The sequence below is a fragment of the Chrysochloris asiatica genome, unplaced genomic scaffold (assembly GCF_000296735.1).
Source record: "Chrysochloris asiatica unplaced genomic scaffold, ChrAsi1.0 scaffold00098, whole genome shotgun sequence".
Taxonomy (NCBI): domain Eukaryota; kingdom Metazoa; phylum Chordata; class Mammalia; order Afrosoricida; family Chrysochloridae; genus Chrysochloris; species Chrysochloris asiatica.
Genome location: NW_006408616.1, coordinates 8,347,612 through 8,357,140, shown reverse-complemented (window position 1 = coordinate 8,357,140; position 9,529 = coordinate 8,347,612). Strand labels below are relative to the sequence as shown.

The following is a 9,529-nucleotide window of genomic DNA, read 5'->3' as shown; positions in this document are numbered from 1 at the left end:
GTAACCTTAGCTGGGAGTGTAGTCTGGATATATTGGGTCTTATTTCCCTTAAGCGGTCTTCCTTTCTCTAAAGCATTTAGCCTGTTTTGTGAGTCTTTGTCTATTTACTCTCAGATCATATGAGCGAGACCAATGTCCCTAGACATTTGATTTACATGATGGGCAGGGCAAAAAAAGGCAACAATTTCTGTTTGCGCAGTGATTCTTGACCTGAGAGCAAATAACCATTGATTCTTGATCATATGTTACCACTTGAAATGACTGGACATTGACCAATTATATCTGGTACAGTGATGCTGTGTATTCCTTCCATCTTCATTTGATGTTTCCAGTGTCATAAATATTTTGCCCATAGAAGATTACAAGTCGAGGCTTGAAGTTTTTCTTCAGTTCTTTCAACTTGAGAATTGCTGAGAAATGTTCTTCCCTTTTAGTTTTCTAACTAGAGGTCATTGCACATTTCATTGTAATACTTGATTTTGTCTTTTCAAGTTGCCCTTTGAAATTTTTCTGTTCTGCTCTATTACTTCACCATTCCTTCCCGTTGCTTTAGTTTCTTTGTGCTCAAAGCAAGTTTTAGAGTCTCTTCTGACATCCACTTTGGCCTTTTCTTTCTTTCCTGTATTTTTAATGACCTTTTGCTTTCTTCATGGGTTATGTTCTTTATGTCATGATGTCATCTCATAACTTTTCTGACCTTTGGTAACTAGTGTCTAATACACCAGAACTGTTCTTGAGATGGCCTGTAAATGTTTCAGGAATATACTGAAGGTCGTATTTTGACTCTCATGGAATTGTTTGAATTTTCTTCAGCTTTAGCCTGAACTTGTGTTTGAGAAATTTATGGTTGGTTCCATGGTCAGTTTGTAGCTCTGTTTTTAGTGCTGATACTGAGCTTCTCATTCGCCTGTTCCTGCATATGTAGCTAATTTGACTCCTACGTATTCTGACTGGTGAGATACAACTGTATAATCGTCTTTTGTATTGTTTTTAAAAGGTGCTGTTGTTAAGTGCTGTTGAGTTGGTTCCAATTCATAGCTACCTTATACTTAACAGAATGAAACACTGTCTAGTTCTGCTCCAACCTTACAATTGTTGTTACATTTGAGTCCATTGCTGCTGCCACTGTGCAAATCCATCTCGTTGAGGGTCATCCTCTTTTTTGCTGACTCCACTTTACGAAGCATGATATTCTTCTTCGGGAACTGATCCTCCTGATAACATGTCCAAAGTATGAGAGACAAAGTCTCGCCACTCTGGCTTCTAAGTAGCATTCTGGCTGTACTTCTTACAATACAAATTTATTTGTTCTTCTGGTAGTCCATGGTACTTTAACTATTCTTCCCTAACATAACACCATAACTCAAATGCATCAATACTTCTACAGTTTTACTTATTCATTGCCCAACTTTGAGTTGAAAATACCATGGCTAGGGTCAGGGGCGCCTTAGTTCACAACCTGACGTCTTTGCTCTTGAACCCTTTAAAGAGGTATTTTGCAGCAGATTTGTCTAATGCAATATGTTTCTTGATTTATTGACTGCTGCTTACATTAGTGTTGATAGTGTATCCAAGCAATGTGAAATCTTGGGCAACTTCAATCTTTTCTCCATTTATTATGATGCTAGTTATTGGTCCAGTTGTAAGGATTTTTATTTTATTCACATTGAGGTACAACCTCTACAAAATGCTGTGGTCTTTGATCTTCATCAGTAAGTATTTTAAGTCCTCTTTGCTTTCAGAATGCAAGGTTGTATCATCTGTATATCACCGGCTGTTAATGAGTCTTCCTCCATTCTTGATACCATGTTCTTGTTCATATCATCCAGTTTCTTGACACATGCCATTCCTAATTTTAAACAATTCAGTGCTCCCTGGTTCTGTTTGAATGACTATATCTTGGTATATGTACAGGTTCTTCATAAGCACAATTAAAATTTCCAGAATACCCATGCTCTGTAATGTTGTCCATAGTTTGTCATGAGCCACATAGTTGAAAGCCTTTGCATAGTCAATAAAGCACAAGTAAACATCTTTCTGGTAATCTCTGCTTTCAGCCAGGATCCATCTGACATCAGCAATGATACCCTTTGTTCCATGTCCTCATCTGAATCCAGTTTGAACCTTTGGCAGTTTCCTGCCAGTAGTACTGTTGTGGCCATTTCTGAATTAATATAAGGAAATTTTTATTTGCATGAGATATTAGTGATATTGTCCAATGACTTCTGCATTCCTTTGGGTCACTTCTCTTTGGAGTGGAAACAAATGTGGATCTCTTCCAATCATTTGGCCAGGTAGCTGTCTTCCTGGTAGATACTTCCAATGAATAAATCGTTGGTCTTGCAAAATTCTATCATGCAAATCTCCAGCATAATTTCTATCAGCAATGCCATGTTTTACAACTATTGATACTTCCTATTTGTTTTCAACTTTCCCATTCCAATCAACAGTAATTATCAATGCATGCTGATTGTATGTTTGATCAGTTTCAGATCAAGGAAGTTGGTGGTGATGGTGGTGGTTGTGTGCCATGAATTTGGTTCTGACTCATAGCATCCCTGTATAGGATTTCAGAGGCTATAAATCTTTACAGGAGCAGAAAGCCTTATCTTTCTCCCATGGAAAAGCTGGTAGATTTGAACTGTTAACCTGTGGCCCAGTTCATAAATCACTACGCTTCCTTGGTCTTTCTTGTAGGCACATGGATATTATACTATCACAGAGAGCACAGTATTTCAAGATAGAATGCTCTTTTTGACAAAGAATGTGAACTCCTTTCCTTTTTAATTTGTAGTTTCCAGCATAATAAACCATACAATCGATTCAAAATTACCAATACATTTCAGCTCACTAATGTGTAGGATATTGAACTTTATACATTCCATTTCATTTTGGAGGTTTGACGACTTCCAATTTTCCTAGATTCTTTCTTCATACATTCCACATTCTAAAGATTATTAATGGATGCTTGAAGCCATTTCTTCTCTTGAACTATGCCACATCAGCAATGAAGTTTCCGAAAGCTTCATTCCATCTACGTCATTAAGGTCAACTCTACTTTGAGGAGATAGCTCTTCCCCGGTTGTATTTTGAGTGTCTTCCACTCTGAGTAACTCATCTTCCAGCACTATATCTGACAATGTTCCACTGCCATGTTTCTGCGATTCATAAGGTTTTCAGTGCTAACCATTCAGAAGTGGTCTGCCTCTCCTGCTTTCTAGTCTGTCTTATTCTGGAAGCTCCACTAGAACCATTGCACTACGGGTGACTCTTCTGGTGTTTAATATACCAGCGGCATAACTTTCAGCGTCACAGCAACACACAAGCTACCACAGTACTTCTTACTGACAAACAAGTAGTAGAAGTATAAAATGTTCTACTGAAGATCAGTTCTTCTTGGCACAGGTACTAACTAATCGTGAGTCAACAATTATCAGCATTCTAGCTGTACAATTTATTTTCATCAACTTTTAGAAAAGACAAATACATCATTTTTTGACATAATTTCCATGCTTTTAAATACATTTTGTCCATCTGTCAACAAACTCATGTATTCCCTTATTTAAAAATGTTTTAGGCTGAGCTTTCAGTCATGAATGCATCACTGTCTTCATTTCTTCATCAGAGGGAAATCTTTGTCCCCTCAATGACTGCTTTCAGGGGACCCAACTGGTAAAAGTCCAAGGGAGAAAGATCAGGAGTATAGGGTACTTTAACACCTCAAAACATGCAAGATCACAAAGCCCTTGGATAGCAATCCTCTGCATTTAATCCAAAATTTAGGTTTCAGCTCTTCAGTGAGCATCTCACTGTAATGAGCACTGTGGATTGTGGAACCTTTTTCCTTATAGTGTTCCAATACTGGCGCTTGAGAATTCCAGAAAACTGTAAGCATCAATTTTCCAGCTGATGGTTGATTTTGAACTTTTTCTTGGTTGGAGATTGAAGATGTTTCCATTCTATACTCAGTTGTTTACTTTCAGTCTCATAGTGATGAATTCATGTCTTGTAACCAGTTATGATTTAAAAAAAAAAAAAAAAAAAACCTTCCTTCGAGTATGGGTCCAAATTTTGTTTGCAGATGTCCAAATGCTTCTATTTATGCTTTTCATGAGTTTTTTCGCTACCTATCTCACACAAATTTTTCAAAACCCAAATCTGTCGTGGATTATTTTATAGGTAAAACCATGGCTGATTTGCCACAAAATCCACTGCCACTCATCTATCAAACAGAATCATTTCATGTGCACGCTCAATGCTTTCCTCAGCTTTAGACACGGATGGGCATTTTAGTATAACTGGATTGTGGATAATTTTTTACTCACCCTCGTAGAAGATGACCAAGACATCTTGGTGTGAAGTCAAAAGAATAAGATTATTCTCTCTATAACTAAAATAGGAATTGGCTGAAAGCTAAGTATACTAGAAAAATGTTTAGCTGTGCTTCACTGACTGTACAAAGGCATTTGACTATGTGGATCACAGAAAATTATGAATAATGTTCCAAAGAATGGGAATCCCATAACATTTAACTGTACTCATGAAGAACCTGCCAAGATGTAGTTGTTTGAACAGAAGAAGGGGATACTGCATGACTTAAAATCAGGAGAGGTGTGTGTGAGGATTGTATTCCTTCATACTTATTCAATCTATATGCTGAGCAAACAATCCAAGAAACTGGAATATGTGAAGAAGAGTCAGGATTAGAGGAAGACTTATTAACAACCTGTGATATGCAGATGGCACAACCTTGCTTGCTGAAAGCAAAGAGGTCTTGAAGCACTTGTTGATGAATATCAAAGACTATATCCTTCAATTAAGGAGCTCTGGTAGCGTAGAGGTTACGAATCCGGCTGCGAACCTTAAGGTCAGCGGTTCGAAACTACCAGTCGCTCCGTGGGAGAAAGATGAGGCTTTCTACTCCCGTAAAGATTTACACCCTCGGAAACCCTGTACAGGGTCGCTATGGGTCGGACCCGACTCGATGGCACTTAACAACAACAACAAAAAATATCCTTCAATTTGGGTTGTGTTGTTGTTAAGTGCTATCGAGTTGGTTCCAACTCATACCAACCCTGTACAGGGTTTCTGAGAAGCAGTTGGTGAGCTTGAACCATCAACCTTGTAGTTCAAACAGATCTAGCAGTCCAATACATTAACCCACAGCGCCACACCAGGACTCCTTCAATTTGGATTACACCTTAACATAAAGAAGACAAAAATTCTCACAACTGGACCAATAAACAACATCATGACAAATGAAGAAAAGACTGAAATTGTCAAGGATTTCACTTTACTTGGACCCACAATCAATCAATGTTCATGGAACCAGCAGTAAAGAAATGAAAAAATATACTTCATTGAATAAAGATATTTCAAGTGTTACAGAACAAAGATGTCACTTTAAAGACTAAGATGTATCTGACCCAAATCATGGTATTTTCAATCACTTCATATGCATAAGAAAAGTAGACAGTGAATAGGAAGATAAAAGAATTGATGCATTTGAATTATACTGTTGGTGAAGAATATTGAATATACTATGGATTGCCAGGAAATGTGGTGGCTCTATAGGATAAGCACTGGACAGTGATCCACAAGGTCAGAAGTTGAAGCCCATCAGGAGAAAGATGGGGCTTTCTGCTGCTGCAAATATCTATAGCCTCAGAAACCCTATACAGGGTTGCTATGAATTGAAACCTACTCAAAGGCACTTAAAAACAACATGGATTGCCAGAAGAATGAACAAATCTGTCTTAGAAGTACAGACAGAATGTTCCTTGGAAGCAAGTATAACAACTCAAAATCATATATTAACAAAACAAAAAAGAATCAGGCTTACTGGTCTGATAGAGACTGGTGGAATCCCTGAAACTTTGGTCTTTAGTCACCATCAAGCTTGAAATTGGACTCATCCCTGTGGCTTAATTTACAGACAAACAATAGACAGGCTTCTAAAGTGACCAGTAACATCAGGGAGGTATGCAGTACTTAGACAAAGCAATTCTATGTGTCAAAAGGGCAACATTTGCACAGAAGGCTGTAAGGGATAGGACAGAAAGACAAATCAAACAAAAGCACAGGGAAAAAGTGTAAATAATGTTGTTACACAGTGGCGATTTTAATTAATGTCACTAAAAATGCATGAATTGTTGAATGTAAAGACAATTTGTTTTGTAAACGTTCATTGAATTAAAAGTTAAATTCATAAATAAAATGCCACTTTTTATGAAGGGAAAGGAAAAGAGTAGAGAGAGGTAATGAACATATGACCCCCTTTTAAAAAAAAATAAAAGTAAAAGAATGCTGTAGGTATAATAACTTCCAAAGAATTTTATTTGAAAATTAACTTAAAGTAATATATTTTTAATTTAACCAAAAACTGTAAGATAATATAGTATGTATTATATGAATTGCCATTGAGTTGGTTCCGACTCATAGAGACCCTGCATAGAGTTTCTGAGGAGAAGCTGGTGGGTTTGAACTGCCAACCTTGTGGTTCTCAGTCCAGTGCTGATCCTACAGTGCCATACCAGGAGTTCAATATATAAGAATTATAAAGTTTATATTTTCGTTTTAATTCTTTTTTTAGTTAATGCTTCTGTTTAAAATGACCCATTTGGCTTTATCCTAAATTGATCATATATTTTATCTTTGTAGCAACATTGCAGTCACATCAAGTTTCAAAATGGGAGTTGTAATATGCTTGATACAATAGACATGATATGCTTTCCCATGCAAAACTTCAGATTATTGCACTAAAAAATAAAGAAGTTAGAATTACGAGACTTCATCTCGTGTGCTTTGTTAATGGTATTGGGAGGAAGCAGTCCTGAAAAACGACATCATGCTGGGTAAAGTGGAGTGTCAGCAAAAAAGACACCCAATGGTGTATATTGACACAGTGGCAGCATCAGTGGGCTCAAACATAATCCCAATTATGAGGCTGAAGCAGGAGAGGCAGTGTTTTATTCTGTTGTACACGTGGTTAACATCTCCTAACAACAGCAACAACATATATTGGATCTCATATATAAGTGAGATCATACAGTGTTTGTCCTTTCACAACTAGGTCATTTTTTTTGCACAATATAATATTTTTGAGGTTGATCTATTTTGTTGCGTGTATTAGGAAAATCAACTCACAGCCAATCTGTGAGAAGAATTTTGATGTTTTGTGTGGTTGTTGTTTTTTTTTAAAAAAAAAAAAAACACAACACAAAAAACTGTACGGACTTTTTTTTTTTTTTAGAATAAATCTTTAGTAATTTTTTTGACTTGACATTCCAGATATTTAAGTACTTTTATTAGTTGGTGGTGATAGTGCTGTGCCATAGAGTCAGTTCCAACTCATAACAACCCTGCACAGGGTTTCCAAGGCTGTAAATCTTTACAGGAGCAGAAAGCCTCATCTTTCTTCCACGAAACGGCTGGTAGATTCGAACTGCTGACCTTGAGGTTAGCAGCTCAACTTGTAACCACTACACTACCAGAGCTCTGTGATGTTTACATGTTACATTAGTCCATTGGACTAATTGTATTTAAGTATCTTCAGTTTTCACCTTTATTACTTAGCTAGGCACAACTTATTGAACATTTAAATGTTCCAAGCACTGCACTGAAATAAACATTTGTTATCTTTGACTCCTTACAATTTTCTAAACATACTCAGCTGTTTTACATTTCTAAGTACATCACACTCTTCTCCTTGCTGGAAATGCTCATTTCCCCATATTGAACTCCACTTTGCTCACTTGATAATTAATTGTCTACTTAGTCTTCAAGTCTTATTTTAAACATCTCTTTCTTTGCAAAACCTTTCCTGCACCCTTAGAGTAAATCTTTACCACAATTGTTCTTTATTTCTATTATTTGAAAGATACTCTCCTTCCCCTCCCCAGCCTTCAGTAAGGATTGCACCTCAATGGAAAACCTTCACAATTGGACTAATAAGTAACATCATGATAAACAGAGAAGCTTGAAGTTATCAGAGACTTCATTTTGCTTGGATCCACAATCAACGTTCATGGAAGCAGCATTCAAGAAATCAAATGACGTATTATATTAGGAGAATCTGCTGCAAAAAAAAAACAAACAAAACAACAAACTCTTTAATGCTTTAAATACTAAAGAGCAAAGATGTTAGTTTAAGGACTAAGGTGCACCTGAACCAAGCCATGACGGTATTTTCAGTTGTCTCACATGCACATGCAAGTTGGATAATGAATGAAGAAGACAATAGAAGAATCTATATATTTGAATTACAGTGTTGGAGAAGAATATTGACTTCCAGAAGAACAAACAAACCTGTTTTGGAAGAAGCACAGTCAGAATTCTCCTTAGATGCCAGGATGGCAAGATTTTGTCTCTTATATTTTGGACATATCAGAAGGGACCAATCCCTAGAGAAGGACCTCATGCTTGGTAAAGTGGAGGCAAAAAAGAGGAAAACTTCCAATGAGATGGTTGACACTGTGGCAACAGCCATGGGTTCAAGAGTAACAATTGTGAGAATAGCACAGGACTGAACAGTGTTTTGTTCTGTTGTGCATAGGGTTGCTGTGAGTCAAAACTGACTGGATGGCAGCTAACAATAACAACATCCCTGGATGTTGCAAACAATTTTGCTCAACTACCAACCTAAAAAATGGGCTCTGGTAGCCTAGTGGATTATGAGCTGAGCTGCTAATCACAAGGTTACCAGTTCAAATCTATCAGTTGCTCTGTGGGAGAAACACAAGACTTTCTGCTCCCATAAAGAAACTGACTCCATGGCACATAACCATCACCACCACCACCATAAACCTAAAGGTTGATAGTTGAAACCCAGCCATTGGCATTGTGGAAGAAATGCCAGCCAATCTACTTCTGTAAAGTCTGCACGTGGTCACCGGGAGTCTAATCAACCTGAGAGCACGAGTTTGTTTGTTTGTCTGGTATCTCCAATAGTTGCCACTATGCTTGACAACTCAGAGGCCATTTCTTTACAGTTGTTCTTGAATAAATGAGTGAATGAATTTTTTATAATTCTGCCTATCTGTGCTGACTCTTATAGGATTTAAAGACATGAAGGAGGTTGACATTCAGGAACAGGAAGAACAATATGGGTAATGATGCAGAATAGTTGCAACATGTTCCCCAGACTGTGTTCAGGAAGGTACATTTAGAAGATAAAGTTAAAAAGAAGAATTGGGTTTGAAAGTCAGAGTAAGGCTTTTAAACTTGATGCTTTAGGCAAAAGAGGAGAGAATAAAGCTTTTGTATTCAGGGATGATAAAATCAAAGACATCCTTTAGAAAGATTGGTCTGAAGGCAAGGAATAGAATGGATGAATTGAATGGGGACGGGAAGACACAGCGATCCATTTAAAAGGTCAGGGAAGTGGACCAAATAAAAAAGACAAGAACTCAGGAATTTGGAGGTCCACCAATGTAATGGCTGGTTCTCTTATTTCCTGAAGTGAAGTCTGCCATTGAGCAACATCAAATCCCACCCATACATTGTTGCTGCTAATAAGTGCTGACTCATA

General features: G+C 37.3%; 1 pseudogene; it reads right to left on the bottom strand.

Annotated features, from left to right (window-relative positions):
* Positions 1-9,529, bottom strand: part of LOC102821174 — a 148,613-nt pseudogene that overhangs the window by 26,637 nt on the left and 112,447 nt on the right.